The sequence below is a fragment of the Xenopus laevis genome, chromosome 4L, assembly GCF_017654675.1.
Source record: "Xenopus laevis strain J_2021 chromosome 4L, Xenopus_laevis_v10.1, whole genome shotgun sequence".
In the NCBI taxonomy this organism is placed as follows: domain Eukaryota; kingdom Metazoa; phylum Chordata; class Amphibia; order Anura; family Pipidae; genus Xenopus; species Xenopus laevis.
Genome location: NC_054377.1, coordinates 101186360 through 101197503, shown reverse-complemented (window position 1 = coordinate 101197503; position 11144 = coordinate 101186360).

Sequence of the window (11144 nt, the reverse complement as noted above, 5' to 3'; positions counted from 1 at the left end):
CCAGATGGATCTGACCAGGGCATTGTACATAAAACCTTTTTTTATTATGCATAACAAGTTGGTACTATAGAAAATAAAGGCAATTATAACAAAAGAATAACATATAGATCTACTGTATATATTTCACATTTGGTGTCTAATGTTTTCCAGTGGCTGAACCTTTTTTAGATATGGGTGGAGCTTTTGTCTCTTGCTTTGATTGCTCTGGAAAGAGATATGTAATACCTGTGCTTTAATGTTTTCAGTGGTAGTTATTTTTGTTATTCTGCAGTTTTTCTATAACAATGTTGTCCATCTTTTTTCATTTTTATGGGATGATTATATAAAATGCTATTTAACTGTTCAAATGTTGGAAGATTTTTTCCCACACAAAAGACTATGAAGCCATTAAGAAGACTGAAGGCCATAAAAATCACTTGGTGGACAGCCTCCAGCCTACTGGCCTCTAGTATGACCTCCCTTCTCTATATTATATATAAATGTACAGGTATGGGACCTGTTATCCAGAATGCTCGGGACCTGGGGTTTTCCAGATAATTGTTCTTTTTGTGAAGTGGATCGTCATACCTTAAGTCTATTAGAAAAGCATGTAAACATTAAATAAACCCAATAGGCTGGTTTTGCTTCCAATAAGGATTAATTGTATCTTAGCTTGGATCAAGTACAAGGTAATGTTTTATTATTACAGAGAAAAAGGAAATTTTAAAAATTTTGGAGTCTATGGGGCAGATTTACTAAAGGGCATCGCTATTGAAAATTCGTCAGAAATCCCATCTGCTGGCACATCGCCAAATTACTGACAGGCGTAGAGGACAATTCGCTAGGGAAAGAAACCGTCACTAGTTCAGTTTTGTGCCCTATTGCCAGATGAATTTTCACTTAGGCGAATAAAGTGCAAATTTTACAGAACGTTACCTTCCTTCGCCACCTTAGACTTGGCAAACTGAGAAGATGAAGCTACATCCTCCTCAATCTTATATCAGTGACATCATATCCTGTATGCCGAAAGGTCTAAAAAAAACGCTGGCATTTCTTCATATTTTAAAGTGGGATTACCTTCAGAAGTTCAAACTATTGAAAATTTTGTGTTAACATTTTTTTTTCAACCAATTGAGGGGCATGCCACATTTGTTTTAGGGTGGTTGTTTGGCTGCTGAGACACAACTTCACATTTTAGTGAATTAGCATAGTGGTATCGAATTTGCACCTGACAAAATGGCATGAAGTGTGGTGGAGCCTTCGCAGGTGAAAATTTGCCCTTTAGCGAATTTGCCCCTATGTGAGATGGCCTTTCTGTAATACGGAGCTTTTTGGATAGCAGGTTTCTGAATAACAGAACCCCTACTTGTATAACAAAGAAGAGGAGTATTGCATATGAAATAAAGTCAATAGCCAGAAGCTTAAAGAGATAAGGGAATATAATATATATATACGGTATATATATATATATATATATATATATATATATATATATATATATATATATATATATATATATATATATATATATATATATATATATATATATATATATATATATATATATATATATATACACAAAAATATATAATGGTGGCAGAATTTTCCCAATTTAGTGTTTTGGTCCTTGTTAAATAAAAAAATAACATCAACGTATATACCTCTACTGTCTTTTTAAATTAGGCATTGCTTATTAGAATATTTTTTCCATAGTGTTAACAGCCTGTTTGGCAGCGAGACTCATTTCTGTTACTAAGATACACACACATATTTACCCGAGACATGCAATGGATTTCATTAGACCAGAGTAAAAATGACAAGCCGCACAGATTATTTTATATTGACTTGTAACAGATTTTGTTTTTCCTTCTTCCTTGATTACCCTCAGGCTGCAGGATATGTTTAGATTTCCATGCATCTCAAACTTACAGCAGAAAAAAAAAGACGTTTCAAAGGATGACTATAATTGTCTTCATTATTTTTATATTTGTCAGGCCAGATAAAGACACACATCATGTTTATTGTGTGTCTGTTATACCCGGAATGATTGATTTGCACAGTGTCAGTTGTGTAAGGCAATTGTTGGATATTATTGATGAGAAGCATACCTGGGCTTGACATCAAATTAGTGGCCTTCATGTAACAAATACAGGAAGAAATGTCTAACGTACTTAAAGCTGGTGGGAGGCAAGAATTTCTTTTTCTCATCAATGAAATACTGGTTTAAGGGAGGAAGGAGAATAAAGCCTGAGTCAAAACTTCAAGCTTTCTCATTATTAGCTATACCTGAAGGGGACAGAGAAAGCCTCCTGTATTTCCTCTCATCAATACAGCAGAGCTTTTTGTCAGTAATTTGCAATAAGTGTCTGCTGCATTTCTTTGGGGACCCAGAAATCATTATTGGCTGCAGACCTGCACTGTTCCTAATTGGAAGCATTGGGCCTTATCAACTGAGGATTTTCTAGGACCTTTGACAGATACCAATACTAAAATCATTGTTCACTTGTCAATTTAAAAGACCATTAAAGCGGCTTATTTTTGTTTTAATTGGAACCTTCTCCCCTCAACAACTCTCCAAAAACACATAGGGTGGATAAGGTATTAACACTGAAGTAGAATGTTATGTAGGTCAGTTCATCAGGTTAGGATTGTGCTCGGATAAAAAAAAATGAAGGCAGAAAACATGCACATTTAGTTAAAAGGTTCTTTTTCATTTCCAAGGGACTTCACGATCAGCATCCAAAGAGGCAGTAGCTGGCTGTAAACTTCCCAATTAAGCAAAACTGCATTCATTTAGGATGTTTGCAAAAAGTGCACTGGGGCCAAAATCAATCATGCTCTGACCAGATGAAAACATATGCGCACACTATCCCTGTGCCCTGCATAGTAAGCAACTTGGAGCAGAAGCCTTTTTTACATAAACCGTGTATCTGTTGTGTGAATTTATTGTACCGCTAACACTGTCAGATGCAACAAAACTAATATGTGTAAATGCTCCCGAGCAATAATCTGCTGAGAGTGACACTTCCCCTAACAGTAGCAGGTTTGGGGAGAAATGACGCTTGGCAGAATGAGGAAGCAGAATTGTTTTGACACTTCATTGAATAACTAATGAAATCAGTGCTGATAATAAGTTTGTGGCATAATTGCCGGCAGACTTAGGATACTGTTGTTTAACTTATGCTAAGCGGTTCCATAAAAAATACAATACATATTACGCCTTTGATTGTGAGCTCTTTGGAGTGGTAATCTTTCTCCTTAGGTTGTGTAAAGCACTTAAGAGAGTAAATGAACAGCCATTATATAATGTACTCAATAAAGTGGTAAGAACAAAATGGGATATAAATGAGCAGCGGTAAACAAATTGTGCATCTTAAACAGGGAGACTATGTTTTGTCAAATTAATGTTGGTTCTGGTGCAATAAATAATTGGTCTCTCCCCGGGGGAAATGGGCAGCCACTATTTATGTTTTGTTGGACATTTTCGACAGCTAGGGATTGACACCTCTCTGAGCCTAAACTGAATGCAGGGGAACGTTGGCCTGTATCACTTTGGCAGCAGTTGAGGAATAAAAAACCCAGAATATAGGGATATCCACTTATACTCAAAGACAACAACTAAAGTGTTTGTTCACTATATAATTATTATGCAAGAATGTGTACAATAAAGAAATCTTATTTAGTCAGAAAACAAACTTTCCTACAAGGTATGGAATCTGTTATCCGGAAATCCTTTATCCAGAAAGGTTCAAATTACAGGAAGGTCATCTCCCATAGACTCCATTTTAAACAAATAATTCACATTTTTAATGCTTTCCTTTTCTCTGTAATAATAAAACAGTACTCTGTACTTCATGCCAGCCGAGATATAATTGATCTTTATTGGAAGCAAAACAATCTTATTGAGTTTATTTAATGTTGAAATGATTGTTAGTAGACTGAAGGTATGGTGATCCAAATTACGATCCGTTACCCGGAAAACCCCAGGTCCCATGGGACCCGGAAAACAGGTCCCATATATATATATATATATATATATATATATATATATATATATATATATATATATATATATATATATAACATAACATAAAGCAGGATGCGGCACTCACAGGGACTTGATGTAAAAACAAAAAATCTTTATTGGACTCAACGTTTCGAAATCTAAATCTAAATCAATGACCTCTGCCAGAAGTCCAAAGATACAGTCCTCATTAGTCATTAATTAGACCTTTATTCTCATAGATCTACTGTAAATACCCAGTATAAAATGTATACTGTAGATACCCAGCAGTGTAAATGTTAAAATACAGGGCTACATAACAAAGAGTATAGATAATTCAAAAGCAACAAAAAAAATATCATTATGACATTATAGTAATAATTCTTTAAGATTCCTTAAAGAACTACATTACTTTCTACACCTTTTTAGTACTGAGAAGCATTTACTCCCCTTACCAAACTGCTCACCACCTTTGAGGTGTACACTGATAATAATTCCTGCTCTAGTTGGATTTAACAAGGCTTATGCATTTCTGCTCAAATCAAAGACAAAGGCACTCTTACACATATCATTGCTGTGCAACCTAAACGTTATAACCATCACTGTAATTTGCAGCATCTAAACAATAGGCTTCACTGTATACAATGCATACAATGCACATATGGGTGTGTTTTTCTTATTTAAATAAAAATACAAAATGTGTCATGAATTTTTTTATTTATTTGTTTGGCTGGTTTTAGATAACTGTTTGGCTGCTGTTTTATTTGCTGTCATAAATAATTTGAATCAGAAATCGTTTAAGCATGTGTACAACCCATGGAGGGTTTCATTTGACCTCATTATACTGCAATAAAGAGAAAAAAAATCCAGTTTGTTAAATATCACCAAAACTGCATGCACTTCGCATCAGATCATAAGAGCCGTGCTTCAAAAGATGGTTCTTTGAAAAATAGAATGGGTTAACTTTGGTGGCCAGAAGCCCTTCTTAGAAATGCAGGAAAATATACGGGGAAGGAGTCCCTTTAAAAGCTAAGCAACTAAAGAAAAAAGAGATTTATGCTTTTAATTAATGGCAATTAAACCATGCCTGTTGGCGAAGCCTATGGCAATTGTTCCCTGTAAAAAGAAGGCCGAGCTGGTGACAAGCATTTGAATCCGCTAAGTTCTGTCAGGGGAGCTGACTCTGCAGGCATCAAAACCAAACTAAATCAATAAAAGAATTAAACTTTTATAAATTGCATTTTGACAAGTATCAGATACCGTTAAGCTTTGATATTATGAATTCCTTGGAGGTGATGCAAACAAGAAGGGCCGCAGTTAGAGATCCAAACAATCAAAGAGGCTTGTTAACATGCGCTGTCAAATGCATCAGTGCTATTAATTACTACAAATTAATGTGACTCTCTCTTCCTCTGGTGATTGGAATAATAATCAGCTGGATTCAAGGAATGAACACACAGAACATATGCATCGCTGCCAAAAATAATACATTAAGAAACCAGCAGACATTTGCAATACTTACGCTTACAGGCTTGATAATTCTCTCGGTCATGTGAACAAGCCATTCGGTTTAGAATCATAATTGCACCCATCTCTCTCTAATATTTAACAGCTTCGGCTTGTAGGAAATCCTCATTTGCAACCCACTGAATTAATGTATGCATATTGTTAGCTTGTTGTATTTTTGACCAGTTCTTGAGGGGTCTCATAGGACACTGTGGGGAAAAATATAAGTACACTGCAAACTACCAACTGTATATTAATTAATATTTGAGAGACACTCTAAAACCCAAAGACTGCTACAGAGCCTGAAGGTAAGTTTCATAAATTAGTTGCCCGTAGTTCCCTAACCAACGTATTACCATCACATAGGTGATTATTTATTAAAGACGTAAGGTTGCAAAGACATATCAAAGCCAGAAAAACAAAACCCACACACTGAGACACTCATATGCACACAATTTATCAGATAAAATGCATTTTGTTGAGTTTATCTTTTAACTGCACATCATTTGGGTCACATCTGATTGTGCTTGGTACAGTATATGATTATCAACCACAGGAACATCACAATATTTAAAGAATATGTACTATTAAGATTATATGAAAATGATTCATTGCTGTTTTGTTCTTAATGTACATTTCTTGAGTTGGAAAAGATGGGGACTGGCACAATACATTTGGGTGCAGGACCTTAAGTTTGGCAAAAAAATGGTAACATTGGAGGCATCCAGGCTGCAACCCTTGCAGTATTTTGCAACACAATTCCCAGGATAGGATGATCTGGTACTATGCCTGAATAACACATGGAGTCTGACTGGTGTAGTTGTCTTCTTTTATTCCCTTTGCTTACTAATATATAACCCCAGTGGGACAGAGCAATCATCCATGATGGCCTTGTTTGCCTCCCCTGTTGAGGATACATGATAACACTGCATTGAAAGGTTACTTAGACATTTTTAGTTTTTTTTTGGGGGGGGGTGAGATAAGTGACACATGAATTAACAATTCTTGAAAATATATTGTTGTGAAATACAACCAACACTTACTAAATTTGGATAAATAGATATGGTCAAGGCAGATATTCCAGTCCTGATGTAAGGAGAGGATCACCAGAATTTACTTCCAAAGAGGTAATTTCATAATGAGAACCATACCTAAATTTCTACAGGTTACTAGAACTGGAGCACAAGCATTAGAACAAATATCGCAAATTTAATAATGAGATTGGTCGGTATACTAGCCTGTCTTGGGCTTTTATGTTATGAAATGTGCTTCTAAATTTCTAGATTTTTAGCGGATCCATATATTTTGCTAGTCTTTCTCTGTCTGTTCTTTCAAATTGTGGAAGTTGAATCTTATCCATTATTGTTGGGTTGAAGATGTAACTCTGAGCTATAAGCTAAACTATAGTATTCTGTAAACACTTGATTTATCTCCCATGTGTTTTATGAATAGCCGATATAGTTGTAGCAGTTGTAACATCCCTGCACACAAGTGCCAGCAACTGACCTGTTTTGTTCCTAAATTCAGTTATTTTTTGCTGAGTGTGAGTCTTTTTGGAATGTTGCAGCATATCATTTTGATACTCCCAAGTGCCTAGTAGCCACAGTGGCTTATTCTCGGTTGTAGGCTGTTGGATATTCAGCTCCTCTGCCTTTATCAGACTCTGTTCAGTCTACATTCCTTTATCTATTGTTGTTTTGTGCCAGGCAGTAACTAGCACTCTAGAAATGTCTCTGATATATAACTCCATGATAACCATTGGTGTACTGGTGTCTGGTGTACTAGGATCCTGTTACAATTATATTTTGTTACTCCCACTGAAATCTTGGTTAAATTTAGACCATATGCCTGAATTCTCCATGGTTTGTTAGTTGTTCTGCCAAGGGAGAGTGAAATTGAACGTGATTAGAAAGACTATAAAGCAGTATATTTATTTCCATCAACCTTGGCAAAATATTTGGTAGAATAAACATGTAATCAATCCGAGACATGGAACCATTTGTGGTATGTATATATGTTACTATATGTTACTGCATTTACGTGTGTTAATGTTTCCAGTAGTGTCCTCTGTAAGATGAATCTTGAATTTAACTTGACATTTCTGAAAATGTTGTTACAGAACAAACTTGATAAACTGTAAATAAATATACCCATTCAGATCTGGACTGAGAGTCAAAATAGGCCCTGGCATTTCAGGTACACAGAGGCCCAGACAGCCGCACAGCCCACTACATAGTGGCTTAATATGCACCTTGTAGCAGCCCCTCTGGCATTTGCCAGAAGCCACAGATTGCCAGTCCGGGCCTGCCGACCCATTCATAATTCCCAGTCATGGGTGTCCGCGGGGTGGGGGCACTTGTCCTACTCCCAAATTAATTGTCAAAATTCAAAAATGCAAAACACACCTGAACCTGACTGCTCTATCCATGCATGTTGCTATCTACTCCATTGCTGCATGTAGCTGGCTGCCTGTCTTACTAGAACTGCACTGAGGCTGCCCTGCCTATTCCCACCATGCAGTTGCCTCGACTCACTCCTCATTATGTAACTCACACAAGTTATGAGTCGCCTCCTATTCCTTCCTCAATAGAGCTGCCTACTTGTGACTACTTCATACACTTAGCTGCCATGGAGACATTACAGCCAGCTACCTGCACACAATGGGCAACACTATGTGGACAGAATAGGAGGCCTGAGCAGCTTCTATGTGCACAGAGTAGGAGAAATTTTAGTTTACATATGTGGACGGACAAAATAGAAGGAGCTGAGCAAGTTCAAACATTCAGCTAGGTGTGCACACAATGGAATTAGGCCCAGATTTACTAACCAGGTGCCCCTAGCCCTGCTTGTTGCCCCCCCATCCCCTTCTCCTCCCCATCCCCTGTTCTCATTTTACTTTTTCACAGGCTCTGTGATAATCAAGTCATGATGAAAACATCAAGTCCAATCAAATCTGTTAGTATGATGCACAGAGGGATTACTATACCATCATTCTCTAGTGAATAACAGGAAAGAGAATTCACGCTCTCCCTCTCTAAGGTATATTGCACACATGGAGTGATTCTCAGGCATTTTGCCAACAATTTCCCCTGCATATAAACACAGCAATTACAGACTTTTTTTAAGCAGGGAAAAACTACAGCTGGTAAAAACCATAGGTCTTGGGTCTGAACTAAGTAGCTCTTTATACTGAGCTGATATGCAACTGAATAACATGTAGGAAGTGTCTAAGAAGTGCTGTATTCTAGTTTTAACCTGTGCAGCAATTGAAGAGTCATATTTCAACAGAAATCTGTAAAAATTACATATAAGGGTTCATGTAACAATGCCTTAGATGTAAGTGCAAGAGCACCAAGAGGGAAAGAATTATGACCATACAGTATGTGCTCATTCAACAAGCACTGCATCTGGACCAACTATATTCTCTGAGCACAAGGTGACAGGGCCAGTTGAATGATGATTCACAAGTCTGAATGAAGTTATGGGGCGCAAGAGATGCTGCTAACATTCCTCTTTGCCACCCCTCAGTACCAGCCAATGCACTTCTTGAAGTCTGGTGCTCAATGGATCTGACTTCACAGAGGGCTAAGCTGTGATTGGCTTCCGATTTTCTACATCCTACTGTGCCTCAAAGCATTCACCATCTGATAATGGCAGTTACTTATTTGTAACACACACAGGGACCCAAGAGCATCAATGAAATTTCCCATAAAGGTAACAATTGTTTTTAGAATTAAAAAGTAAAATAACAGATTATTAAAAATTAATTTAATTTAATTATTAAATAATAATTTATCAAAAGATTATTTTATGTCCTTTTTAATACGCCCATTAAAGTTAACAGCACTACATACATGTAGGATATATTATAATCTTCAGATACATGTATAAAAATCGTCCTCTGTTTGTAATAAATAATTGATAAGAGCTGCATTACTTGCTGGAGTTGTATACCGTAAATAAATTATTGTGCTGATAATGACGATGAAAAACAATAAAGGAGCAGTTAAGGATATCGTGTTAGAACAGGGGGAGTAGAAATAGTAACAATACAAATCCTTCATTTCCTTAAAAAGTATAAGGCAGCAAAATGCAAAGAACAATGGAAGGCTGCCATGTTTTTCACACTTTGAGACGTGAACTACCTGCATATCTATAGTCTCTATATGCATTTGTCAGCCCTGCATTGATTAGGGGTGGGGGTGCCTACACATTTCCCCACTCACCCCTAAACATCTCCTAACTTGCTTGTCCAGCATCAGACTGGAGCGCCCCTGCCACTGCCACATCCCCCCTCCAGCCCACCACTCCAACCACAACTTGGGAGCACAGTGTGGTCTAGTAACGTAACTAAGGAGGGGTGGGTCTGGGGGCATGGTGTGCAGCTGGGTAACCACCCCCCTCCAGATGCAAGGGGGTGTGGACCCGGGTGCAATTGCACCTCCTGCACCCCAAATAGTGACTCCCCTGGTGGGGTCTCACAAGGGTGTGTGTCTGGGTCAACGGAGCCCATCGGGTTTTTACCCAGTATCCTACCAGCCCAGTCCAACCCTGTGCTTGTCATTCAGACTTCATTAAGATGCATACGTTTGGGAGCACTCCATAGGGCAAGTGGTATGTCTAGGGCTGCCTTGCACCTTCCTCACTCCACTTTATTCCTCACATCAGGTTTTTAATATGGTGTGAGGTGCAGAGTACAGATATGCTCCAGACACACAAGCTTGGTGAATTAGCACAAACAAAGTGAGATTTTGTGCTCTTGCACTTGCATCTGAGACATATAAATGACCCTATCACATCTATTCTGTGCACTTCAATTTAGACACAGAAGGTATCGTTTTTTGCACTTATAAACATTTCTGCCAGCAACAGAGAATAGCATGGACACCTTTTTTCCCCTAGAAAGAAATAAAGGATAAAAGGAAAGCATGTTATTAAAAGCTCAAGTACGTTGTTAATACTATCTAATTAGATTTTTTCCCAAAATTAATGTTTTTGCTATGGTATGGGTTATTATAGGCACGGAAATTGTTACCCAGTATGCTTTAGGCCTGGAGTTTTCCAGATAAGAGATCTTTCTGTAATTTGGCTATACATACTTTAAGTCTGCAAAAGAATAATTTAAATGTGAAATATATCCATCAAGATTGTTTTACCTCCAATAAGAATTATCTCTCTCTCTCTCTCTCTCTCTCTCTCTCTCTCTCTCTCTCTCTCTATATATATATATATAAAAACCTTGGCTCACGGCTGATGTTTTAGATACATAAATAGTTTGTCTTGGTGAAAACACTTGAAACCTGAAATTATAATCTGTTTTTGTCTTATTCTGAATCTCTGGTCAGGGCCCAGTTTAGCTCTTGTCATCAGGTGCTGACAAATATGTCAGTGCTTATAAATATTTGTTAATAATAACGTACTCTATGAAGATTTTAAGTATAGAGAAATGCCCCACAAGTAGAAGATGCTGAGCATTAGAGTTTTATGTTTTCCTAAAACTTAAAAAATATGCCTTATGTTCTAGTTCCCAAACAATTTTTAATTTTTAGATTATTAAATAAATGAGCCCCAGTGAGTTTAGTTGTAGTTTCAAAAACCACTAAAATCTGACCTTTGATAAATAGACTTCCATGGGTTGATAAATCAGCGCTTAAGA